This window comes from Cherax quadricarinatus, chromosome 38, assembly GCF_038502225.1.
Source record: "Cherax quadricarinatus isolate ZL_2023a chromosome 38, ASM3850222v1, whole genome shotgun sequence".
In the NCBI taxonomy this organism is placed as follows: Eukaryota; Metazoa; Arthropoda; class Malacostraca; order Decapoda; family Parastacidae; genus Cherax; species Cherax quadricarinatus.
This window is the reverse complement of record NC_091329.1, coordinates 3,412,204-3,439,349: the sequence shown is the minus strand read 5'-3', so window position 1 is coordinate 3,439,349 and position 27,146 is coordinate 3,412,204. Positions and strand designations below refer to the sequence as shown.

The window sequence follows — 27,146 nt, the reverse complement described above, 5'->3', positions numbered from 1 at the left end:
GGGGATCGAGCCACGGACACTCAGAGTGTGAAGCGAGAGCTTTGCCTACCAGGCCACGGGACACCTCAAGTCAGTACCTGATCAGCCGGGCTGTAGTTCGTACGTTGAACTGTTTGCGGCCAGCGGTAATAGCCTGGTTAATCAGGCCTTGGTCCACTGCGAGGGCTGGTCGTGGACCGGGCTCCGGGTGCGTTGACCCCCCCCCCCAGAACACCCTCCCGGTACAACTTGTGATATGAATTATTACTGACAGTTAAGGAAGGGATTGCTGGTGAGTAACTTCATGTGGTGGCACTGAAAATGGGTTGGTCAAATATTCTGGCTAGTGGTCCTATTGGTTAGTGGCCCTACTGGCCTAGTATAAGAACATAAGAACATAGGAAAGTAGGAACACTGCAGCAGGCCTACTGGCCCATGCGAGGCAGGTCCAAGTCTTCTACCGGCTTAAGCCAATGCCCCAACCTAGTCAGGTCAGGTCACATTCACTTAAGGAAGGAACACGGCAACTGACCTAGTAGCACAAGCTAATCAGGTCCAACTCACACCCACCCACACCCACTCATGTATTTATCTAATATATTTTTAAAACTTCACAACGTTTTAGCCTCTATAACTGTACTTGGGAGTTTGTTCCACTCATCCACAACTCTATTACCAAACCAGTGCTTTCCTATATCCTTCCTGAATCGGAATTTTTCCAACTTAAAACCATTGCTACGAGTCCTGTCTAGACTAGATATTTTCAGCACGTTATTTATATCCCCTTTATTTATTCCTGTCTTCCATTTATACACCTCAATCATATCCCCCCTAATTCTACGTCTTTCTAGAGAGTGCAGATTCAGGGCCCTCAGTCTATCCTCATAAGGAAGATTTCTGATACATGGGATCAACTTTGTCATCCTCCTTTGTACGTTTTCCAGAGCATTTATAGCCATTCTGTAATACGGTGACCAAAACTGTGCAGCATAATCTAAATGAGGCCTAACAAAGGATATATAGAATTGAAGAACAACCTGAGGACTCCTATTATTTATGCTTCTTGATATGAAGCCAAGGATTCTGTTAGCTTTATTGTGAACATTTATGCACTCTTGTCTTGGTTTCAGATTACTGCTAACCAGGACTCCTAAATCTTTTCCGCAATCCGTAATATTAAGATCGACATTATTTAGTTTATATGTGGCATGGTTATTTTCCTGTCCAACATTTAAAACTTTGCATTTGTCTATATTAAACTTCTCCGACCACTGCATCAGTCTATTCATATCTTCCTGGAGTGCTCTAATGTCCTCGTCAGAATGAATACGACGGCCTATTTTGGTGTCATCGGCAAACTTGCTTATGTCGCTCTTTATGCCCTCATCAATGTCGTTTATGTAGATTGTGAACAACAGGGGGCCCAACACTGACCCCTGTGGAACACCGCTCGTGACGCTTCCCCACTCTGATTTCTCCCCATTTATGCGAACTCTCTGCTGCCTATTTGTCAACCACGCCTCTATCCAGGAAAAAAATTCTCCTCCTATTCCATGTGCCTTAATTTTCCTCAATAGTCTGATGTGGGACCCTGTCAAAAGCCTTACTGAAGTCCATATACACAATATCATATTCATTACCATGATCTACCTCCTCAAATACCTTAGTGAAAAAAGTTAATAAATTCGTAAGGCAGGAACGCCCCTTTGTAAAACCATGCTGAGATTCGTTGATTAATTTGTGCTTTTCAAGGTGGCTACGAACTGCCTTGGCAATTATTGATTCCATAAATTTTCCCACTATGGAGGTTAGGCTTATTGGTCTATAGTTCGAAGCTAAGGACCTGTCCCCTGCTTTGAAAATAGATATCACATTTGCCATTTTCCACTTACCTGGCACCATACCAGTCTGTAGTGATATATTGAAAAGATTAGCCAGAGGTTTGCTAAGCTCCTCTTTACATTCCTTTAGAACCCTTGCATACAGTTCATCAGGGCCTGGGGATTTGTTAGGTTTTAATTTATCAATTTGGCTAAGAACCATGTCACTTGTGACCCTAATCGTGCATAGTTTATGGGCATAGTATATGGGCCAGTAGGCTTCCTGCTGCACTGTTCTTTCTTGTGTTCTTATCTTAAAAGACTTAAATATATGTGATATTAAATGACCACAACTTCAGTGGAGTGGTGAAGTGCTCTTGTTGTCTACGAAGATACAGTTCGTGCAGGTTACACAACGTAATATATTTGCATTTATGTGCTACAGTGCAGATAATTATATGAGAAACATCAGCCGCGGCGGCGTCAGCAGTATCAGCGTCGTCACCAACATTAACTGCATTTCATAACAAATTCTCACGAAAGTTGAACACTTTCCTACTAGTAAGGAGGCACAGTGTCAAGCATACAACACCAGCAGTAAGGAGGCACAGTGTCAAGCATACAACACCAGCAGTAAGGAGGCACAGTGTCAAGCATACAACACCAGCAGTAAGGAGGCACAGTGTCAAGCATACAACACCAGCAGTAAGGAGGCACAGTGTCAAGCATACAACACCAGCAGTAAGGAGGCACAGTGTCAAGCATACAACACCAGCAGTAAGGAGGCACAGTGTCAAGCATACAACACCAGCAGTAAGGAGGCACAGTGTCAAGCATACAACACCAGCAGTGAGGAGACACATTGCCAAGCATACAACACCAGCAGTGAGGAGGCACAGTGGCAAGCATACAACACCAGCAGTAAGGAGGCACAGTGCCAAGCATACAACACCAGCAGTAAGGAGGCACAGTGTCAAGCATACAACACCAGCAGTAAGGAGGCACAGTGGCAAGCATACAACACCAGCAGTAAGGAGGCACAGTGTCAAGCATACAACACCAGCAGTAAGGAGGCACAGTGCCAAGCATACAACACCAGCAGTGAGGAGGCACAGTGTCAAGCATACAACACCAGCAGTAAGGAGGCACAGTGTCAAGCATACAACACCAGCAGTAAGGAGGCACAGTGTTAAGCATACAACACCAGCAGTAAGGAGGCACAGTGTTAAGCATACAACACCAGCAGTAAGGAGGCACAGTGTTAAGCATACAACACCAGCAGTAAGGAGGCACAGTGTCAAGCATACAACACCAGCAGTAAGGAGGCACAGTGTCAAGCACACAACACCAGCAGTAAGGAGGCACAGTGTCAAGCACACAACACCAGCAGTAAGGAGGCACAGTGTCAAGCATACAACACCAGCAGTAAGGAGGCACAGTGTCAAGCATACAACACCAGCAGTAAGGAGGCACAGTGTCAAGCATACAATAGTAGCAGTAAGGAGGCACAGTGTCAAGCATACAACACCAGCAGTAAGGAGGCACAGTGTCAAGCATACAACACCAGCAGTAAGAAGGCACAGTGTCAAGCATACAACACCAGCAGTAAGGAGGCACAGTGCCAAGCATACAACACCAGCAGTGAGGAGGCACAGTGTCAAGCATACAACACCAGCAGTAAGGAGGCACAGTGTCAAGCATACAACACCAGCAGTGAGGAGGCACAGTGCCAAGCATACAACACCAGCAGTAAGGAGGCACAGTATCAAGCATACAACACCAGCAGTAAGGAGGCACAGCGGCAAGCATACAACACCAGCAGTAAGGAGGCACAGTGTCAAGCATACAACACCAGCAGTAAGGAGGCACAGTGTCAAGCACACAACACCAGCAGTAAGGAGGCACAGTGTCAAGCATACAACACCAGCAGTAAGGAGGCACAGTGTTAAGCATACAACACCAGCGGTAAGGAGGCACAGTGTCAAGCATACAACACCAGCAGTAAGGAGGCACAGTGTTAAGCATACAACACCAGCAGTGAGGAGGCACAGTGTCAAGCACACAACACCAGCAGTAAGGAGGCACAGTGTTAAGCATACAACACCAGCAGTAAGGAGGCACAGTGTCAAGCATACAACACCAGCAGTAAGGAGGCACAGTGTCAAGCACACAACACCAGCAGTAAGGAGGCACAGTGTCAAGCACACAACACCAGCAGTAAGGAGGCACAGTGTCAAGCATACAACACCAGCAGTAAGGAGGCACAGTGTCAAGCATACAACACCAGCAGTAAGGAGGCACAGTGTCAAGCATACAACAGTAGCAGTAAGGAGGCACAGTGTCAAGCATACAACACCAGCAGTAAGGAGGCACAGTGTCAAGCATACAACACCAGCAGTAAGAAGGCACAGTGTCAAGCATACAACACCAGCAGTAAGGAGGCACAGTGCCAAGCATACAACACCAGCAGTAAGGAGGCACAGTGCCAAGCATACAACACCAGCAGTAAGGAGGCATAGTGTCAAGCATACAACACCAGCAGTGAGGAGGCACAGTGTCAAGCATAAAACACCAGCAGTGAGGAGGCACAGTGTAAAGCATACAACACCAGCAGTGAGGAGGCACAGTGTCAAGCATACAACACCAGCAGTAAGGAGGCATAGTGTCAAGCATACAACACCAGCAGTAAGGAGGCACAGTGCCAAGCATACAACACCAGCAGTGAGGAGGCACAGTGCCAAGCATACAACACCAGCAGTGAGGAGGCACAGTGTCAAGCATACAACACCAGCAGTAAGGAGGCACAGTGTCAAGCATACAACACCAGCAGTAAGGAGGCACAGTGTCAAGCATACAACACCAGCAGTAAGGAGGCACAGTGTCAAGCATACAACACCAGCAGTAAGGAGGCACAGTGCCAAGCATACAACACCAGCAGTAAGGAGGCACAGTGCCAAGCATACAACACCAGCAGTGAGGAGGCACAGTGTCAAGCATACAACACCAGCAGTGAGGAGGCACAGTGTCAAGCATACAACACCAGCAGTGAGGAGGCACAGTGTCAAGCATACAACACCAGCAGTAAGGAGGCACAGTGTCAAGCATACAACACCAGCAGTGAGGAGGCATAGTGTCAAGCATACAACACCAGCAGTGAGGAGGCACAGTGTAAAGCATACAACACCAGCAGTGAGGAGGCACAGTGCCAAGCATACAACACCAGCAGTGAGGAGGCACAGTGTAAAGCATACAACACCAGCAGTGAGGAGGCACAGTGTCAATCATACAACACCAGCAGTGAGGAGGCATAGTGTAAAGCATACAACACCAGCAGTGAGGAGGCACAGTGCCAAGCATACAACACCAGCAGTAAGGAGGCACAGTGTCAAGCATACAACACCAGCAGTAAGGAGGCACAGTGTCAAGCATACAACACCAGCAGTAAGGAGGCACAGTGTCAAGCATACAACACCAGCAGTGAGGAGGCATAGTGTCAAGCATACAACACCAGCAGTGAGGAGGCACAGTGTCAAGCATACAACACCAGCAGTGAGGAGGCACAGTGTCAAGCATACAACACCAGCAGTAAGGAGGCATAGTGTCAAGCATACAACACCAGCAGTAAGGAGGCACAGTGTCAAGCATACAACACCAGCAGTGAGGAGGCACAGTGTCAAGCATACAACACCAGCAGTGAGGAGGCATAGTGTCAAGCATACAACACCAGCAGTGAGGAGGCACAGTGTCAAGCATACAACACCAGCAGTGAGGAGGCATAGTGTCAAGCATACAACACCAGCAGTGAGGATGCACAGTGCCAAGCATACAACACCAGCAGTGAGGAGGCATAGTGTCAAGCATACAACACCAGCAGTAAGGAGGCACAGTGCCAAGCATACAACACCAGCAGTGAGGAGGCACAGTGCCAAGCATACAACACCAGCAGTGAGGAGGCACAGTGCCAAGCATACAACACCAGCAGTGAGGAGGCATAGTGTCAAGCATACAACACCAGCAGTAAGGAGGCACAGTGCCAAGCATACAACACCAGCAGTGAGGAGGCACAGTGTCAAGCATACAACACCAGCAGTGAGGAGGCACAGTGCCAAGCATACAACACCAGCAGTGAGGAGGCACAGTGTCAAGCATACAACACCAGCAGTAATAAGGCACAGTGTCAAGCATACAACACCAGCAGTGAGGAGGCACAGTGTCAAGCATACAACACCAGCAGTAAGGAGGCACAGTGTCAAGCATACAACACCAGCAGTAAGGAGGCACAGTGTCAACCATGCAACACCAGCAGTAAGGAGACACATTGCCAAGCATACAACACCAGCAGTGAGGAGGCACAGTGTCAAGCATACAACACCAGCAGTAAGGAGACACATTGCCAAGCATACAACACCAGCAGTAAGGAGGCACAGTGCCAAGCATACAACACCAGCAGTAAGGAGGCACAGTGTCAAGCATACAACACCAGCAGTAAGGAGGCACAGTGTCAAGCATACAACACCAGCAGTAAGGAGGCACAGTGTCAAGCATACAACACCAGCAGTAAGGAGGCACAGTGTCAAGCATACAACACCAGCAGTGAGGAGGCACAGTGTCAAGCATACAACACCAGCAGTGAGGAGGCACAGTGTCAAGCATACAACCCCAGCAGTAAGGAGGCACAGTGTCAAGCATACAACACCAGCAGTGAGGAGGCACAGTGTCAAGCATACAACACCAGCAGTGAGGAGGCACAGTGTCAAGCATACAACAGTAGCAGTAAGGAGGCACAGTGTCAAGCATACAACCCCAGCAGTAAGGAGGCACAGTGTCAAGCATACAACACCAGCAGTGAGGAGACACATTGCCAAGCATACAACACCAGCAGTGAGGAGGCACAGTGTCAAGCATACAACACCAGCAGTGAGGAGGCACAGTGTCAAGCATACAACACCAGCAGTAAGAAGGCACAGTGCCAAGCATACAACACCAGCAGTAAGGAGGCACAGTGTCAAGCATACAACACCAGCAGTAAGGAGACACATTGCCAAGCATACAACACCAGCAGTGAGGAGGCACAGTGTCAAGCATACAACACCAGCAGTGAGGAGGCACAGTGTCAAGCATACAACACCAGCAGTGAGGAGACACATTGCCAAGCATACTACACCAGCAGTGAGGAGACACATTGCCAAGCATACTACACCAGCAGTGAGGAGGCAGTGTCAAGCATACAACACCAGCAGTGAGGAGACACATTGCCAAGCATACAAACAGGTCATTACGCACACACAGGTAATCAAACACGGTTAATCAAAGAAGAAAAAAAGGTTTGCTAAGCAGGTCAAGAATAACCTTGCTAGAATTTACTAAACAAGTTAGGAATAACCTTGCTACAACTTACTGAACAGGTCAAGAATAACCTTGCTACAACTTACTGAACAGGTCAAGAATAACCTTGCTACAACTTGCTAAACAGGTCAAGTATGACCTTGCTAGAACTTACTACAGAGGATAACCTTAGTACTTGTGAAGATGACACTCGAAGGAGACATCTGTTGTCTTAGATAACATTGATGAGAGGAAGCACAGGTCTGTCTCCTGGGTCCTCTCTCATTCTCCTAGGTTCCCTCTCTACTATTTTTACGAAATTCTCTTCTTTCTACCCTTCTTGGAAGAAGATAAGGATTAAGAGGATGGGGAGAATGAAGAGGAGAAAGAAGAAGACAAATAGCAATAGCACAACATTAATGGGGGAAGCGCTAAACTCATAAGAGTCACACACAACATCATGTGGGACTGGGAGATCAACCAGATGTTGATGGTAAGCTGAGGATGGGAGGGATGTTGTCTCCCATTCTCTGGGAGGAAACATGATGGCAACCCCCAATGAGCCATTGTGATGATGATGATGGTGGTGGGGAATGGGCAGTGTGGGGAATAGGGGGGGTTGATGACGTCAGAGGTTTACAACCGCAGGATGACGCAGCCAGATCTTCCTTCACAAACAAGATCCACACATCAGATATATTGTGACCTTTCAGTGGAAGGGAAGGTGGGAGGGTCTTCAGTGGAAGGGAAGGTGGGAGGGGTCTTCAGTGGAAGGGAAGGTGGGAGGGGTGTTCAGTGGAAGGGAAGGTGGGAGGGGTGTTCAGTGGGAGGGGTGTTCAGTGAAAGGGAAGGTGGCAGGGGTGTTCAGTGGAAGGGAAGGTGGGAGGGATCTTCAGTGGAGGGGAAGGTGGGAGGGGTGTTCAGTGGAAGGGAAAGTGGGAGGGATCTTCAGTGGAAGGGAAGGTGGGAGGGGTGTTCAGTGGAAGAGAAGGTGGGAGGGATCTTCAGTGGAAGGGAAGGTGGGAGGGGTGTTCAGTGGAAGGGAAGGTGGGAGGGGTGTTCAGTGGAAGGAAAGGTGGGAGGGGTCTTAAGTGGAAGGGAAGTTGGGAGGGTTTTCAGTGGAAGGGAAGGTGGGAGGGATCTTCAGTGGAAGGGAAGGTGGGAGGGGTCTTAAGTGGAAGGGAAGTTGGGAGGGTTTTCAGTGGAAGGGAAGGTGGGAGGGGTGTTCAGTGGAAGTGAAGGTGGGAGGGGTGTTCAGTGGGAGGGGTCTTCAGTGGAAGGGAAAGCGGGAGGGATCTTCAGTGGAAGGGAAGGTGGGAGAGGTGTTCAGTGGAAGGGAAAGTGGAAGGGTCTTAAGTGGAAGGTGGGAGGTATCTTCAGTGGAAGGGAAGGTGGGAGGGATCTTCAGTGGAAGGGAAGGTGGGAGGGATCTTCAGTGGAAGTGAAGGTGGGAGGGGTGTTAAGTGGAAGGGAAGGTGAGACGGGTCTTCAGTGGAAGGGAAGGTGGGAGGGATCTTCAGTGGAAGGGAAGGTGGGAGGGGTTTTCAGTGGAAGGGAAGGTGGGAGGGGTCTTCAGTGGTAAGGACGGTGGGAGGAATTTTCAGTGGAAGGGAAGGTGGGAGGGATCTTCAGTGGAAGGGAAGGTGAGAGGGATCTTCAGTGCAAGGCTATTAGTGAAATTGAAAGAAATTCAAAATATTTCTTTTCATATGCCAAAAACAAGGCAAATACCACATCTAGTATCGGGCCCTTACTCAGACAGGATGGGACTTACACAGATGACAAGAAGGAAATGAGTGAAATATTGAAATCCCAGTACGACTCTGTGTTTAGTGAACCACTAATTGGTCTGAGGATCGACGACCCAAATGATTTCTTCATGAATGAGCCTCAAAACTCCATAAATGTATGCCAGATTTCCGACATTACCCTAACTCCGATAGATTTCGAAAAAGTCATTGACAACATGCCTATGCACTCAGCCCCGGGCCCAGACTCGTGGAACTCTGTTTTCATTAAGAACTGCAAGAAACCCCTCTCGCGTGCCCTAAGTACACTATGGAGGAGGAGCTTGGACATGGGTGAAATTCCACAGTCACTTAAAACAACGGATATAGCCCCATTCCATAAAGGTGGCAGCAAAGCATTAGCTAAGAACTATAGACCAATAGCTCTGACGTCCCACATCATAAAAATCTTTGAAAGAGTGCTAAGAAGCAGGATTGCAAATCACCTGGATTCCCAAAATCTGCACAATCCAGGGCAACATGGGTTCAGGGCAGGTCGCTCCTGCCTCTCACAACTACTGGATCACTATGACATGGCCTTGGATGCACTGGAAGAAAATCAGAATGCAGATGTAATATACACAGACTTTGCAAAAGCATTTGCCAAATGCGATCATGGCGTAATAGCCCATAAAATACGTGCTAAAGGAATAACTGGGAAAGTGGGGAGATGGATCTTCAACTTTCCTAACAAATCGAACACAAAGAGTAGTGGTCAACAGAGTTAAATCGGAAGCTGCCATAGTGAAGAGCTCTGTTCCACAAGGCACAGTACTCGCCCCCATCTTATTCCTTATCCTCATATCAGACATAAACAGAGATATACACCACAGCACTGTATCATCCTTTGCGGATGATACTAGGATCTGCATGAGGCTGTCATCTGCTGAGGACGCGGTTAACCTCCAAGAAGATATAAACAAAGTTTTCCAGTGGGCAACGGTAAACAATATGATGTTCAATGAGGACAAATTCCAACTACTCCGTTATGGAAAACTGGAGGAGATAATAACTAGAACAGAGTATACTACTGACTCCGGCCATACAATAGAGCGAAAAATAATGTAAGGGACCTGGGAGTAGTAATGTCTGAGGATCTCACTTTCAAGGATCACAACAGTGCCACGATCGCACGTGCAAAGAAAATGATAGGATGGATAATGAGAACTTTCAAAACGAGAGATGCCAAGCCCATGATGATCCTTTTCAAATCACTTGTTCTCTCTAGGCTGGAATACTGCTGTACATTAACATCTCCATTCAAAGCAGGTGAAATCGCAGATCTAGAGAGTGTACAGAGATCCTTTACTGCACGTATAAGTTCTGTCAAGCACCTTAACTACTGGGAACGCTTGGAAGCACTTGACTTGTACTCGTTGGAACGCAGGAGGGAGAGATATATCATAATCTACACTTGGAAAATCTTGGAAGGAATGGTCCCAAATCTGCACACAGAAATCACTCCCTACGAAAGTAAAAGACTGGGCAGGCGATGCAAAATGCCCCCAATAAAAAGTAGGGGCGCCATTGGTACACTAAGAGAAAACACCATAAGTGTCCGGGGCCCAAAACTGTTCAACAGCCTCCCATCAAGCATTAGGGGAATTGCCAATAAACCCCTGGCTGCCTTCAAGAGAGAGCTGGACAGATACCTAAAGTCAGTGCCGGATCAGCCGGGCTGTGGCTCGTACGTTGGACTGCGTGCGGCCAGCAGTAACAGCCTAGTTGATCAGGCCCTGATCCATCGGGAGGCCTGGTCATGGACCGGGCCGCGGGGGCGTTGATCCCCGGAATAACCTCCAGGTAACCTCCAGGTAAGGGAAGGTGGGAGGGGTCTTCAGTGGAAGGGAAGGTGGGAGGGGTCTTCAGTGGAAGGGAAGGTGGGAGGGATCTTCAGTGGAAGGGAAGAGGGGAGGGGTGTTCAGTGGAAGGGAAGGTGGGAGGGTCTTCAGTGGAAGGGAAGGTGGGAGGGATCTTCAGTGGAAGGGAAGGTGGAAGGGTCTTACCTGGAAGGGAAGGTGGGCGGGGTTTTCAGAGAAAGTGAAAGTGGGAGGGTCTTCAGTGGAAGGGAAGGTGGGAGGGTTTTCAGTGGAAGGAAAGGTGGGAGGGGTGTTCAGTAGAAGGGAAGCTGGGAGGGGTCTCCAGTGGAAGGAAGGTGGAAGGGTCTTCCGTGGAAGGGAAGGTGGGAGGGTGTTCCGTGGAAGGGAAGGTGGGAGGGGGTATTCAGTGGAAGGGAAGCTGGGAGGGGTCTCCAGTGGAAGGAAGGTGGAAGGGTCTTCCGTGGAAGGGAAGGTGGGAGGGGTTTTCAGGGGAAGTGAAGGTGGGAAGGTCTTCAGTTGAAGGGAACGTGGGAGGGTTTTCAGTGGAAGGGAAGGTGGGAGGGGTCTCCAGTGGAAGGGAATGTGAGAGGGTCTTCAGTGGAAGGGAAGGTGGGAGGGTCTTCAGTGGAAGGGAAGGGGGAGGGGTGTTCAGTGGAAGGGAAGGTGGGAGGGTCTTCCGTGGAAGGGAAAGTGGGAGGGGTGTTCAGTGGAAGGGAAGGTGGGAGGGGTCTCCAGTGGAGGGGAAGGTGGGAAGGGTGTTCAGTGGAAGGGAAAGTGGGAGGGATCTTCAGTGGAAGGGAAGGTGGGAAGGGTGTTCAGTGAAAGAGAAGGTGGGAGGGATCTTCAGTGGAAGGGACGGTGGGAGGGGTGTTCAGTGGAAGGGAAGGTGGGAGGGGTGTTCAGTGGAAGGAAAGGTGGGAGGGGTCTTAAGTGGAATGGAAGTTGGGAGGGTTTTCAGTGGAAGGGAAGGTGGGAAGGGTCTCCAGTGGAAGGGAAGGTGGGAGGGTTTTCAGTGGATGGGAAGGCAGGAGCGGTGTTCAGTGGAAGGGAAGGTGGGAGGGGTGTTCAGTGGAAGTGAAGGTGGGAGGGGTGTTCAGTGGGAGGGGTCTTCAGTGGAAGGGAAAGTGGGAGGGATCTTCAGTGGAAGGGAAGGTGGGAGAGGTGTTCAGTGGAAGGAAAAGTGGAAGAGTCTTAAGTGGAAGGGAAGGTGGGAGGTATCTTCAGTGGGAGGGATCTTCAGTGGAAGGGAAGGTGGGAGGGATCTTCAGTGGAAGTGAAGGTGGGAGGGGTGTTCAGTGGAAGGGAAGGTGAGACGGGTCTTCATTGGAAGGGAAGGTGGGAGGGATCTTCAGTGGAATTGAAGGTGGGAGGGGTTTTCAGTGGAAGGCAAGGTGGGAGGGATCTTCAGTGGAAGGGAAGGTGGGTGGGGTCTTCAGTGGAAAGGAAGGTGGGAGGAATTTTCAGTGGAAGAGAAGGTGGGAGGGATCTTCAGTGGAAAAGAAGGTGAGAGGGATCTTCAGTGCAAGGGAAGGTGGGAGGGGTCTTCAGTGGAAGGTAAGGTGGGAGGGGTCTTCAGTGGAAGGGAAGGTGGGAGAGATCTTCAGTGGAAGGGAAGGGGGAGGGGTGTTCAGTGGAAGGGAATGTGGGAGGGTTTTCAGTGGAAGGAAAGGTGGGAGGGGTGTTCAGTAGAAGGGAAGGTGGGAGGGTCTTCCGTGGAAGGGAAGGTGGGAGGGGTGTTCAGTGGAAGGGAAGCTGGGAGGGGTCTCCAGTGGAAGGAAGGTGGAAGGGTCTTCCGTGGAAGGGAAGGTGGGAGGGGTTTTCAGGGGAAGTGAAGGTGGGAAGGTCTTCAGTTGAAGGGAAGGTGGGAGGGTTTTCAGTGGAAGGGAAGGTGGGAGGGTCTTCAGTGGAAGGGAATGGGGAGGGGTGTTCAGTGGAAGGGAAGGTGGGAGGGTCTTCCGTGGAAGGGAAAGTGGGAGGGGTGTTCAGTGGAAGGGAAGGTGGGAGGGGTCTCCAGTAGAAGGAAAGTGGAAGGGTCTTCCGTGGAAGGGAAGGTGAGAGGGGTTTTCAGGGGAAGTGAAGGTGGGATTGTCATCAGTGGAAGGGAAGGTGGGAGGGTTTTCAGTGGAAGGGAAGGTGGGAGGGGTCTCCAGTGGAAGGGAAGGTGGGAGGGTCTTCAGTGGAAGGGAAGGTGGGAGGGATCTTCAGTGGAAGGGAAGGTGAGAGGGTCTTCAGTGGAAGGGAAGGTGGGAGGGGTGTTCAGTGGAAGGGAAGGTGGGAGGATTTTCAATGTAAGGGAAGGTGGGAGGGTCTTCAGTGGAAGGGAAGTTGGGAGGGTTTTCAGTGGAAGGGAAGGTGGGAGGGGTCTCCAGTGGAAGGGAAGGTGGGAGGGCCTTCAGTGGAAGGGAAGGTGAGAGGGATCTTCAGTGGAAGGGAAGGTGAGAGGGTCTTCAGTGGAAGGGAAGGTGGGAGGGGTGTTCAGTGGAAGGGAAGGTGGGAGGATTTTCAGTGGAAGGGAAAGTGGGAGGGGTGTTCAGTTGAAGGGAAGGTGAGAGGGTTTTTAGTGAAAGGGAAGGTGGGAGGGGTGTTCAGTTGAAGGGAAGGTGGGAGGATTTTCAGTGGAAGGGAAGGTGGGAGGGGTGTTTAGTGGAAGGGAAGGTGGGAGGGATCTTCAGGAAAAGATGGCAGGGGTCTTCAAGGGAAGATTAAGGGTCGAATTGGTAAAACTTGCGATTTTAGCTTAAATATCAACGCTCTTCTTGCTGAATAAGACAAGCGAAAATTTGTGTATTCAATAATTTCGCAAACATTATTCTGAACCTAACGAAAAAAAATATATTTCATTGTGTTTTGTTTGTTATTAAATTATTGTAAACGTATCTAAAATATATTTAGTTGGATTAGGCTGAATTAAATTGTGTTTGTTATAATAAGGTCAGGTAAGTTTTCTAAGGCTCTTTTGGTACAAAATTTTTAATTTTTACATTAACATAAATGAAAAAATGTATCTTTAAACGTATCAGAAAATTTAAGAGAGGACTTAATTTTAAATGTGTTCTTGCTAACTGACCAATTTTACCTATTCGGCACGACATACATACATACATACATATATATATATATATATATATATATATATATATATATATATATATATATATATATATATATATATATATATATATATATATATATATATATATATATATATATATATAAATTCTTCATCACTGTCATCATTTCTTTTTGTGTTGTTGGTGTTGCAGAGTTAGCAACGTTCGTGTGTGTTCTGCAGACTTGAACCTGTGGTTGTGTGTGTGTGTGTGTGTGTGTGTGTGTGTATGAGTGTGTGTGTGTGTGTGTGTGTGTGTGTGTGTGTGTGTGTGTGTGTGTGTGTGTGTGTGTGGGTGTGGGTGTGTGTGTGTGTGTGTGTGGTGTGTGTGTGTGTGTGTGTGTGTTGTGTGTGTGTGTGTGTGTGTGTGTGTGTGTGTGTGTGTGAGTGTGTGTGTGTGTGTGTGTCCAGACACACACTCACGCACATACACACACACGAAGAAAGGTTAAGGGAAATCGGCCTGTCAACACTGGAGGACAGGAGGGTCAGGGGAGACATGATAACAATATGCAAAATACTGCGTGGAATAGACAAGGTGGGCAGAGACAGGATGTTCCAGAGATGGGACACAGAAACAAGGGGTCACTCTTGGAAGTTGAAGACTCAGATGAGTCACAGGGATGTTAGGAAGTATTTCTTCAGTCATAGAGTTGTCAGGAAGTGGAACAGTCTGGCGAGTGATGTAGTGGAGGAAGAAACCATACATAGCTTTAAGACGAAGTATGATAAAACCCATGGAGGAGGGAGAGAAAGGACCTAGTAAAGTTTAGTGAAGAGGCGGGGCCAGGAGCTGAGTCTCGACACCTGCAACCGCAATTAGGTGAGTAGAATTAGGTGAGTACACACTCAACCACAGTTTGTGTTGTCACCTCAGAGAACATTTGAGTTATTTTTATTGCAAAGCACAGAACGTGTGTGTATGTGTGTACTCACCTAATTGTGGTTGCAGGGGTCGAGACTCAGCTCCTGGCCCCGCCTCTTCACTGATCGCTACTAGGTCCTCTCCCTCTCTGCTTCCTGAGCTTTGTCATACCTCTTCTTAAAACTATGTATGGCTCCTGCCTCCACTACTTCACTTGCTAGGCTCTTCCACTTCCTGACGACTCTATGACTGAAGAAATACTTCCTAACATCCCTCTGACTCGTCTGAATCTTCAGCTTCCAGTTGTGACCCCTTGTTTCTGTGTCCCCTCTCTGGAACATCCTATCTCTGTCCACCTTGTCTATTCCCCGCAGTACCTTGTATGTCGTTATCATGTCTCCCCTGACCCTTCTGTCCTCCAGTGTCGTCAGTCCAATTTCCTTCAACCTTTCCTCGTACGACATTTCCCTGAGCTCTGGGACTAGCCTTGTTGCAAACCTTTGTACTTTCTCTAACTTTTTGACGTGCTTGACCAGGTGTGGGTTCCAGACTGGTGCTGCATACTCCAGTATGGGCCTAACATACACAGTGTACAGTGTTTTGAACGATTCCTTATTAAGGTATCGGAATGCTATTCTCAGGTTTGCCAGGCGCCCGTATGCTGCAGCAGTTATTTGGTTGATGTGTGCCTCCGGTGACGCTCGGTGTTATGGTCACCCCAAGATCTTTGTGTCTGTGTGTGAATGTTTGTGTGTGTGTGTGTGTGTGTGTGTGTGTGTGTGTGTGTGTGTGTGTGTGTGTGTGTGTGTGTGTGTGTGTGTGTGTGTGTGTGTGTACTCACCTAGTTGTACTCACCTAGTTGATGTTGCAGGGGTCGAGTCCGAGCTCCTCGCCCCACCTTTTCACTGATCGCTACTAGGTCACTTCCTGAACCGTGAGCTTTATCATACCTCTGCTTAAAGCTATGTATGGATCCTGCCTCCACTACATCGCTTCCCAAACTATTCCACTTACTGACTATGTGGCTGAAGAAATACTTCCTAACATCCCTGTGATTCATCTGTGTCTTCAACTTCCAACTGTGTCCCCTTGTGTGTGTGTTGTGTGTTTGTGTGTTTGTGTGTGTGTGTGTGTGTGTGTGTGTGTGTGTGTGTGTGTGTGTGTGTGTGTGTGTGTGTGTGTGTGTGTGTGTGTGTGTGTTACATTAGCAGTGTTATGCTTGTAGCGTCTCTGTTCTTTAGTACTTTGTTCTTCAATACTCTGTTCTTAAATATTCTGTTCTTCAATACTCTGTTTTTCAGTGTTCTGTTCTTCAGTACTCTGTTCTTCAGTACTTTGTTCTTCTGTACTTTGCTCTTCAGTACTCTGTTCTTCAGTACTCTGTTCTTCAGTACTGTTCTTCAGTACTCTGTTCCTCAGTACTCTGTTCTTCAGTACTCTGTTCTTCAATACTCTTTTCTTCAGTACTCTGTTCTTCAGTACTCTGTTCTTCAGTACTCTGTTCTTCAGTACTCTGTTCTTCAGTACTCTGTTCCTCAGTACTCTGTTCTTCAGTACTCTTTTCTTCAGTACTCTGTTCTTCAGTACTCTGTTCTTCAGTACTCTGTTCCTCAGTACTCTGTTCCTCAGTACTCTGTTCTTCAGTACTCTGTTCTTCAATACTCTTTTCTTCAGTACTCTGTTCTTCAGTACTCTGTTCTTCAGTACTCTGTTCTTCAGTACTCTGTTCTTCAATACTCTTTTCTTCAGTACTCTGTTCTTCAGTACTCTGTTCGTCAGTACTCTGTTCTTCAATACTCTTTTCTTCAGTACTCTGTTCTTCAGTACTTTGTTCTTCTGTACTTTGCTCTTCAGTACTCTGTTCTTCAGTACTCTGTTCTTCAGTACTCTGTTCTTCAGTACTCTGTTCTTCAGTACTCTGTTCCTCAGTACTCTGTTCTTCAGTACTCTTTTCTTCAGTACTCTGTTCTTCAGTACTCTGTTCTTCAGTACTCTGTTCCTCAGTACTCTGTTCCTCAGTACTCTGTTCTTCAGTACTCTGTTCTTCAATACTCTTTTCTTCAGTACTCTGTTCTTCAGTACTCTGTTCTTCAGTACTCTGTTCTTCAGTACTCTGTTCTTCAATACTCTTTTCTTCAGTACTCTGTTCTTCAGTACTCTGTTCGTCAGTACTCTGTTCTTCAATACTCTTTTCTTCAGTACTCTGTTCTTCAGTACTTTGTTCTTCTGTACTTTGCTCTTCAGTACTCTGTTCTTCAGTACTCTGTTCTTCAGTACTTTGTTCTTCTGTACTTTGCTCTTCAGTACTCTGTTCTTCAGTACTCTGTTCTTCAGTACTTTGTTCTTCTGTACTTTGCTCTTCAGTACTCTGTTCTTCAGTACTCTGTTCTTCAGTACTGTTCTTCAGTACTCTGTTCTTCAGTACTCTGTTCTTCAGTACTCTGTTCTTCAGTACTCTGTTCTTCAGTACTTTGTTCTTCTGTACTTTTCTCTTCAGTACTCTGTTCTTCAGTACTCTGTTCTTCAGTACTCTGTTCTTCAGTACTTTGTTCTTCAGTACTCTTTTCTTCAGTACTCTGTTCTTCAGTACTCTGTTCTTCAGTACTCTGTTCTTCATTACTGCTCTTCTGTACTTTGCTCTTCAGCACTTTGTTCTTCAGTACTCTTTTCTTCAGTACTCTGTGCTTCAGTACTTTATTCTTCAGTACTTTGTTCTTCAGTACTCTGTTCTTCAGTACTGTTCTTCAGCACTCTGTTCTTCAGTACTCTGTTCTTCAATACTCTTTTCTTCAGTACTCTGTTCTTCAATACTCTTTTCTTCAGCACTCTGTTCTTCAGTACTCTGTTCGTCAGTACTCTGTTCGTCAGTACTCTGTTCTTCAGTACTGTTCTTCAGTACTTTGTTCTTCAGTACTCTGTTCTTCAGTACTCTGTTCGTCAGTACTCTGTTCTTCATTACTGCTCTTCTGTACTTTGCTCTTCAGCACTTTGTTCTTCAGTACTTTGTTCTTCAGTACTCTGTTCTTCAGTACTTTGTTCTTCTGTACTTTGCTCTTCAGTACTCTGTTCTTCAGTACTCTGTTCTTCAGTACTGTTCTTCAGTACTCTGTTCTTCAATACTCTTTTCTTCAGTACTCTGTTCTTCAGTACTCTGTTCTTCAGTACTCTGTTCTTCAGTACTCTGTTCTTCAGTACTCTGTTCTTCAGTACTCTGTTCGTCAGTACTCTGTTCTTCATTACTGCTCTTCAGTACTTTGTTCTTCAGTACTCTGTTCTTCATTACTGCTCTTCTGTACTTTGCTCTTCAGTACTCTGTTCTTCAGTACTCTGTTCTTCAGTACTCTGTTCTTCAGTACTCTGTTCTTCAGTACTCTGTTCTTCAGTACTCTGTTCTTCAGTACTCTGTTCTTCATTACTGCTCTTCTGTACTTTGCTCTTCAGTACTCTGTTCTTCAGTACTCTGTTCTTCAGTACTCTGTTCGTCAGTACTCTGTTCGTCAGTACTCTGTTCTTCATTACTGCTCTTCAGTACTTTGTTCTTCAGGACTGTTCTTCCTTACTCTGTTCTTCAGTACTGTGTTCGTCATTACTGCTCTTCAGTACTTTGTTCTTCAGTACTCTGTTCGTCAGTACTCTGTTCTTCAGTACTCTGTTCTTCAGTACTCTGTTCGTCATTGCTGCTCTTCAGTACTCTGTTCTTCAGTACTCTGTTCGTCAGTACTCTGTTCTTCAGTACTTTGTTCTTCAGTACTCTGTTCTTCACATAACTTACTACACCTGCTACGTCATCTTTCAGTACATTCCAGTGGTCAATCAATATTTGAGAAGATAACACCGAACTTGGTATAGTGTATCTTGGTAACATTGCTTCCTCTGTACTACAGTAACTCGACTCATGGAAAGAAATTGTATAAAATACCGACACAATGGTAATATAAACACATAACCAGTATAATCTGATGCTTTATTGGCTACGTTTCGCTCACACAGTGGGCTTTATCAAGTCACAAACAGATCTGTTTGTGACTTGATAAAACCCACTGTGTGGGCGAAACGTAGTCAACTCGACTGATGACGGCTACAGCCCAGACACGAAACAATTCCTCGTTGAAAATAACCTTACCTGTCTGTCCGTATTGTACATACCGTTTATGTTATGATATACCCAGTATACAGTGTAGCGTTCACTGTTATCATCATCATCTGAATACTGGAGTTGTGCTGTTGTGTGTGAGCCCCGGGGTTGCACCCGGGGGATTTAGTTGTGAACCTTGTTGACGCATATTTGTATAAGTTATAAAACTGTTTATTGTGGTAATGACATTAAGAAGACAGGAGTGAGGGGAAAACGAGGTTACAAAGGAAAGAGGGAGTGGACACTTCCAGGATGAGTATCCCTGTCTCTGTCTGTCTGTCTCTCTGTCTCTGTCTCTGTCTCTGTCTCTCTCTCTGTCTCTCTCTCTCTCTCTCTCTCTCTCTCTCTCTCTCTCTCTCTCTCTCTCTCTCTCTCTCTCTCTCTCTCTCTCTCTCTCTCTCTTTTTTTTTCTTTTTTACACAGGGTTTGACAAGGTTAAGGATCCCTAGCTTTATTGACAAGCTATTTACAGGTTAAGGATTCCTAACTTTATTGACAAGCTAAGAGCTGTTACCTACATCAGCTCATTTGAAAGCATTTTTATTGTTAAGAGACATACAAGTAGGGAACAGGATGAAGTTGGAGCCATCTGTGGGCCAGCATTTTCATTTGATCAACTGACTTTATCTCGTTGACATCATTATGCTGTACGAATGTGTTCCATACTCGAGTCATCCTGGGTATGTATGATCTCTCTCTCTCTCTCTCTCTCTCTCTCTCTCTCTCTCTCTCTCTCTCTCTCTCTCTCTCTCTCTCTCTCTCTCTCTCTCTCTCTCTCTCTCTCTCTCTCTCTCTCTCTCTCTCACTGACACAATGACACACTAAGATACCGTCTCACTGCCGGTATGCAACATGAAAGCTGCAACAATCAACATCATCCATCTCCCCCTCTTCCCTTACCTAGCCCTCAATTAACCCTCCACCCCTCCCTCCCTCTCCTCTCATTCCCTCCCTTCCTCCCTCCCTTCCTCCCTCCCTTCCTCCCTCCCTCTCCTCTCACTCCCTTCCTCCCTCCCTCCCTCCCTTCCTTCCTTCTCCTCCCTCCCTTCCTTCTCCTCCCTCCCTTCCTTCTTCGTCCCTTCCTTCTCCCTCCCTCTCTTCCTTCTCCTCCCTCCCTCCCTTACCTAGCCTTGCCTTCCCCCCACTTGATATAGTGCCCAAATCATGCTCACGTATACACACACAAATTAGTTGGGCAAAGTCTACAAACCTCACTCAACGAAAAGGATCTTGGGGTGGGTATAACACCGAACACATCTCCTGAGGCGTACATAAACCAAATAACTGCTGCAGCATATGGGCGCCTAGCAAGCCTAAGAATAGCAATCCGACATCTCAGGAAGGAGTCGTTCAAGACTCTGTACACCGTGTGCATCAGGTCTATATTGGAGTATGCATCACCAGTATGGAACCCACGCCTGGCCAAGCACGATAAGAAATTAGAGAAAGTGCAGAGGTTTGCAACGAGACTAGTCCCGGAGTTAAGGGGTATGTCTTACGAGGAAAGGTTAAGGAAAATCAACCTGATGACACTGGAGGACAGGAGCGACAGGGAAAACATGATAACAACATATAAAATACTGAGGGGAATCGACAAAGTGGACAGGGACAGGATGTCTCAAAGATGTGACACAGCAACAAGGGGTCACAAATGGACGTTGAAGACTAAGATCACCAACAAGGATGTTAGGAAGTATTTCTTCAGTCACAGAGTTGTCAGGAAGTGGAACAATCTGGAGAGTGATGTAGTGGAGGCAGGATCCATACACAGCTTTAAGAAGAGATACGATAAAGCTCATGGAGCAGGGAGAGAGTGGACCTAGTAGCGACCAGCGAAGAGGCGGGGCCAGGAGCTATGAATCGACCCCTGCAACCACAAGTAGGTGAGTACACACACACACACACACACACACACACACACACACACACACACACACACAGGAGCAATCAGTGAAGAGGCGGGGCCAGGAGCTATGACTCGACTCCTGAAACCACAAATAGGTGATTACAGTATATATATAAGGTGAGTACACACAAAAACACACACACACACACACACAGGAGGCAGGAACCATACACAGTTTTAAGACAAGGTTTGATAAAGCTCATGGAGCGGGGAGAGAGAGGGTCTAGTAGCAACCGGTGAAGAGGCGGGGCCAGGAGCTAGGACTCGACCCCTGCAACCACAAATAGGTGAGTACAAATAGGTGAGTACACACATACACACACACACACACACACACACACACACACACACACACACACACACACACACACACACACGGATTCATGGAAGGCAAATCCTGTGTCACAAACCTTCTGGAGTTTTATGACAAAGTTACAGAAGTAAGACACGAGAGAGAGGGGTGGGTTGATTGCATTTTCTTGGACTGCAGGAAGGCCTTCGACACAGTTCCTCACAAGAGATTAGTGCAGAAACTAGAGGATCAGGCGCGTATAACAGGAAGGGCACTGCAATGGATCAGAGAATACCTGACAGGGAGGCAACAACGAGTCATGGTACGGGATTAGGTATTACAGTGGGCACCTGTGACGAGTGGGGTCCCACAGGGGTCGGTCCTAGGACCAGTGCTATTTTTGGTATATGTGAATGACATGATGGAAGGGATAGACTCAAAGGTGTCCCTGTTCGCAGATGATGTGACGTTAATGAGGAGAATTAAATCAGATGAGGATCAGGCAGGACTTCAAAGATACCTGGACAGACTGGACACGTGGTCCAGCAACTGGCTTCTTGAATTCAACCCTGCCAAATCCAAAGTCATGAAGATCGGAGAAGGGCAAAGAAGACCGCAGGCAGAGTATAGACTAGGTGGCCAAAGACTGCAAACCTCGCTCAAGGAGAAAGACCTTGGAGTGACCATAACACTGAGCATGTCTCCGGAGGCACACATCAACCAGATAACTGCTGCAGCATATGGGCGCCTAGCAAACCTGAGATTAGCGTTTCGATACCTTAGTAAGGAATCGTTCAAGACACTGTACACTGTGTACATCAGGCCCATACTGGAGTATGCAGCACCAGTTTGGAACCCACACCTGATCAAGCACGTCAAGAAATTAGAGAAAGTGCAAAGGTTTGCAACAAGGCTAGTTCCGGAGCTCAGGGGTATGTCCTACGAAGAAAGGTTAGGGGACATCGGACTGACGACATTGGAGGACAGGAGGGTCAGGGGAGACATGATAACGACATACAAAATACTGCGTGGAATAGATAAGGTAGACAGAGACAGGTTGTTCCAGTGAGGGGACACAGAAACAACGGGTCACAATTGGAAGCTGAAGACTCAGACGAGTCAGAGGGATGTTAGGAAGTATTTCTTCAGTCATAGAGTCGTCAGGAAGTGGAATAGCCTAGCAAGTGATGTAGTGAAGGCAGGAACCATACATAGCTTTAAGACGAGGTATGACAAAGCTCAGGAAGCAGAGAGAGGACCTAGTAGCGATCAGTGAAGAGGCGGAACCAGGAGCTGAGTATCGACCTCTGCAACCACAATTAGGTGAGTACACAAACAGACCAAGTGTCTATCGACAAGTGCCTTTGACAACTAGTATCTATGGGGTTACACATGAAGCAGTGCTGTGACCCTCACTGTTTCTCACACAGGTTACAACATAGAGTCGTACGTATGCATGTTGGAAGATGATGTAGAGTCACGGGTGTGAGAGGAAGTGGAGGAGATAACTTTAATAACACCAAGTGGAGTGTTATGAAGACTGGAGGAAGAGGAGGAGGAATAAGAAGATAAGTAAAGACTGGAGGAAGCAGTGGCTGTGAACTTTGAAGATGAAGGGAAGAAGGAAGAAGGACGCGTGTAAAGTATATCACCAGGTATACCACCAGGTATACCACCAGGTATACCACCAGGTATATCACTAGGTATATCACCAGGTATACCACCAGGTATATCACCAGGTATACCACCAGGTATATCACCAGGTATACCACCAGGTATATCACCAGGTATACTACCAGGTATATCACCAGGTATACCATTAGGTATACCACCAGGTATATCAACAGGTATACCACCAGGTATACCACCAGGTATATCACCAGGTATGCCACCAGGTATATCACAGGTATATCACCAGGTATGTCACCAGGTATATCACCAGGTATGTCACCAGGTATATCACCAGGTATACCACCAGGTATACCACCAGGTATACTACCAGGTATATCACTAGGTATATCACCAGGAATACCACCAGGTATATCACCAGGTATATCACCAGGTATACCACCAGGTATACCACCAGGTATACCACCAGGTATACTACCAGGTATACCACCAGGTATACCACCAGGTATACCACCAGGTATACTACCAGGTATATCACTAGGTATATCACCAGGTATACCACCAGGTATACCACCAGGTATATCACCAGGTATATCACCAGGTATATCACCAGGTATACCACCAGGTATATCACCAGGTATACTACCAGGTATATCACTAGGTATATCACCAGGTATACCACCAGGTATACCACCAGGTATACCACCAGGTATAACACCAGGTATACCACCAGGTATACTACCAGGTATATCACTAGGTATATCACCAGGTATACCACCAGGTATATCACCAGGTATATTACCAGGTATACCACCAGGTATACCACCAGGTATACTACCAGGTATACCACCAGGTATACCACCAGGTATACCACCAGGTATACTACCAGGTATATCACTAGGTATATCACCAGGTATACCACCAGGTATACCACCAGGTATATCACCAGGTATATCACCAGGTATATCACCAGGTATACCACCAGGTATATCACCAGGTATACTACCAGGTATATCACCAGGTATATCACCAGGTATATCACCAGGTATATCACCAGGTATATCACCAGGTATACCACCAGGTATATCACCAGGTATACTACCAGGTATATCACCAGGTATACCATTAGGTATACCACCAGGTATATCAACAGGTATACCACCAGGTATACCACCAGGTATATCACCAGGTATGCCACCAGGTATATCACAGGTATATCACCAGGTATGTCACCAGGTATATCACCAGGTATGTCACCAGGTATATCACTAGGTATATCACAGGTATATCGCCAGGTATATCACCAGTTATATCACCAGGTATGTCACCAGGTATATCACCAGGTATATCACCAGGTATATCACCAGGTATACCACCAGGTATATCACCAGGTATACCACCAGGTATACCATTAGGTATACCACCAGGTATATCACCAGGTATATCACCAGGTATACCACCAGGTATATCACCAGGTATATCACCAGGTATACCACCAGGTATATCACCAGGTATATCACCAGGTATATCACCAGGTATACCACCAGGTATATCACCAGGTATACCACCAGGTATACCATTAGGTATACCACCAGGTATATCACCAGGTATGCCACCAGGTATACCATTAGGTATACCACCAGTTATATCACCAGGTATATCAACAGGTATACCACCAGGTATACCACCAGGTATGTCACCAGGTATATCACCAGGTATGCCACCAGGTATATCACTAGGTATATCACAGGTATATCGCCAGGTATATTACCAGGTATGTCACAGGTATATCGCCAGGCATATCACCAGGTATATTACCAGGTATGTCACCAGGTATATCACCAGGTATATCGCCAGGTATACCACCAGGTATGTCACAGGTATATCGCCAGGCATATCACCAGGTATATTACCAGGTATGTCACCAGGTATATCAACAGGTATACCACCAGGTATACCACCAGGTATGTCACCAGGTATATCACCAGGTATGCCACCAGGTATATCACTAGGTATATCACAGGTATATCGCCAGGTATACCACCAGGTATACCACCAGGTATATCAACAGGTATACCACCAGGTATATCACCAGGTATGCCACCAGGTATGTCACAGGTATATCGCCAGGCATATCACCAGGTATATTACCAGGTATGTCACCAGGTATATCACCAGGTATATCACCAGGTATGCCACCAGGTATGTCACTAGGTATATCACAGGTATATCGCCAGGTATATCACCAGGTATGCCACCAGGTATATCACAGGTATATCGCCAGGCATATCACCAGGTATATCACCAGGTATGTCACCAGGTATATCACCAGGTATATCACCAGGTATGCCACCAGGTATATCACTAGGTATATCACAGGTATATCGCCAGGTATACCACTGTGTTGTACACTCGGGGGTATAAATACTGCTTTCATTGACCTCAAAAATCATTGAATATTCTGTCAGAAGTGTGGTAAGAGCTGCAACACTTGCCTTATAACACCTGTCTGCAACACCTGCCTACAACACCTGCCTGCAACATCTGCCTGAAACACCTGTCTGCAACACCTGCCCGCAACACCTGCCCGCAACACCTGCCCGCAACACACCTGATCAACTATGCACAAATGTTATCGATGGTTGAAAGGGTTGTGAGGAGCACAGGCTGAAATAAGCGGATGTGTTTGAAATAAGCGGATGTGTTTGAAAGAAGTGGATGTGTTTGAAAGAAGTGGATGTGTTTGAAAGAAGCGGATGTGTTTGAAAGAAGCGGATGTGTTTGAAAGAAGCGGATGTGTTTGAAATAAGCGGATGTGTTTGAAAGAAGTGGATGTGTTTGAAAGAAGCGGATGTGTTTGAAATAAGCGGATGTGTTTGAAAGAAGTGGATGTGTTTGAAAGAAGCGGATGTGTTTGAAATAAGCGGATGTGTTTGAAAGAAGTGGATGTGTTTGAAAGAAGTGGATGTGTTTGAAAGAAGTGGATGTATTTGAAAGAAGCGGATGTGTTTGAAAGAAGTGGATGTGTTTGAAAGAAGTGGATGTGTTTGAAAGAAGCGGATGTGTTTGAAATAAGCGGATGTGTTTGAAAGAAGTGGATGTGTTTGAAAGAAGTGGATGTGTTTGAAAGAAGTGGATGTATTTGAAAGAAGCGGATGTGTTTGAAAGAAGTGGATGTGTTTGAAAGAAGCGGATGTGTTTCAAAGAAGTGGATGTGTTTGAAAGAAGTGGATGTGTTTGAAAGAAGTGGATGTGTTTGAAAGAAGTGGATGTGTTTGAAAGAAGCGGATGTGTTTGAAAGAAGTGGATGTGTTTGAAAGAAGCGGATGTGTTTGAAAGAAGCGGATGTGTTTGAAAGAAGTGGATGTGTTTGAAAGAAGTGGATGTGTTTGAAAGAAGTGGATGTGTTTGAAAGAAGTGGATGTGTTTGAAAGAAGTGGATGTGTTTGAAAGAAGTGGATGTGTTTGAAAGAAGTGGATGTATTTGAAAGAAGCGGATGTGTTTGAAAGAAGTGGATGTGTTTGAAAGAAGCGGATGTGTTTGAAAGAAGTGGATGTGTTTGAAAGAAGCGGATGTGTTTGATATAAGCGGATGTGTTTGAAAGAAGTGGATGTGTTTGAAAGAAGTGGATGTGTTTGAAAGAAGTGGATGTATTTGAAAGAAGCGGATGTGTTTGAAAGAAGTGGATGTGTTTGAAAGAAGCGGATGTGTTTCAAAGAAGTGGATGTGTTTGAAAGAAGTGGATGTGTTTGAAAGAAGTGGATGTGTTTGAAAGAAGTGGATGTGTTTGAAAGAAGCGGATGTGTTTGAAAGAAGTGGATGTGTTTGAAAGAAGCGGATGTGTTTGAAAGAAGCGGATGTGTTTGAAAGAAGTGGATGTGTTTGAAAGAAGTGGATGTGTTTGAAAGAAGTGGATGTGTTTGAAAGAAGTGGATGTGTTTGAAAGAAGTGGATGTGTTTGAAAGAAGTGGATGTGTTTGAAAGAAGTGGATGTGTTTGAAAGAAGTGGATGTGTTTGAAAGAAGTGGATGTATTTGAAAGAAGCGGATGTGTTTGAAAGAAGTGGATGTGTTTGAAAGAAGCGGATGTGTTTCAAAGAAGTGGATGTGTTTGAAAGAAGTGGATGTGTTTGAAAGAAGTGGATGTGTTTGAAAGAAGTGGATGTGTTTGAAAGAAGTGGATGTGTTTGAAAGAAGTGGATGTGTTTGAAAGAAGTGGATGTGTTTGAAAGAAGTGGATGTGTTTGAAAGAAGTGGATGTGTTTGAAAGAAGTGGATGTGTTTGAAAGAAGTGGATGTGTTTGAAAGAAGTGGATGAGTTTGAAAGAAGTCGATGTGTTTGAAAGAAGCGGATGTGTTTGAAAGAAGCGGATGAGTTTGAAAGAAGCGAATGTTTGAAAGAAGTGGATGAGTTTGAAAGAAGTGGATGTGTTTGAAAGAAGCGGATGAGTTTGAAAGAAGCGAATGTTTGAAAGAAGT

At 46.3% G+C, this 27,146-nt stretch overlaps 1 protein-coding gene across 2 annotated transcripts in view; it reads left to right on the top strand.

Moving 5' to 3' along the window:
- LOC128692987 (T-box transcription factor T-like) overlaps positions 1-27,146 on the top strand; it is an 86,689-nt gene that overhangs the window by 16,841 nt on the left and 42,702 nt on the right. The window lies entirely within an intron of this gene.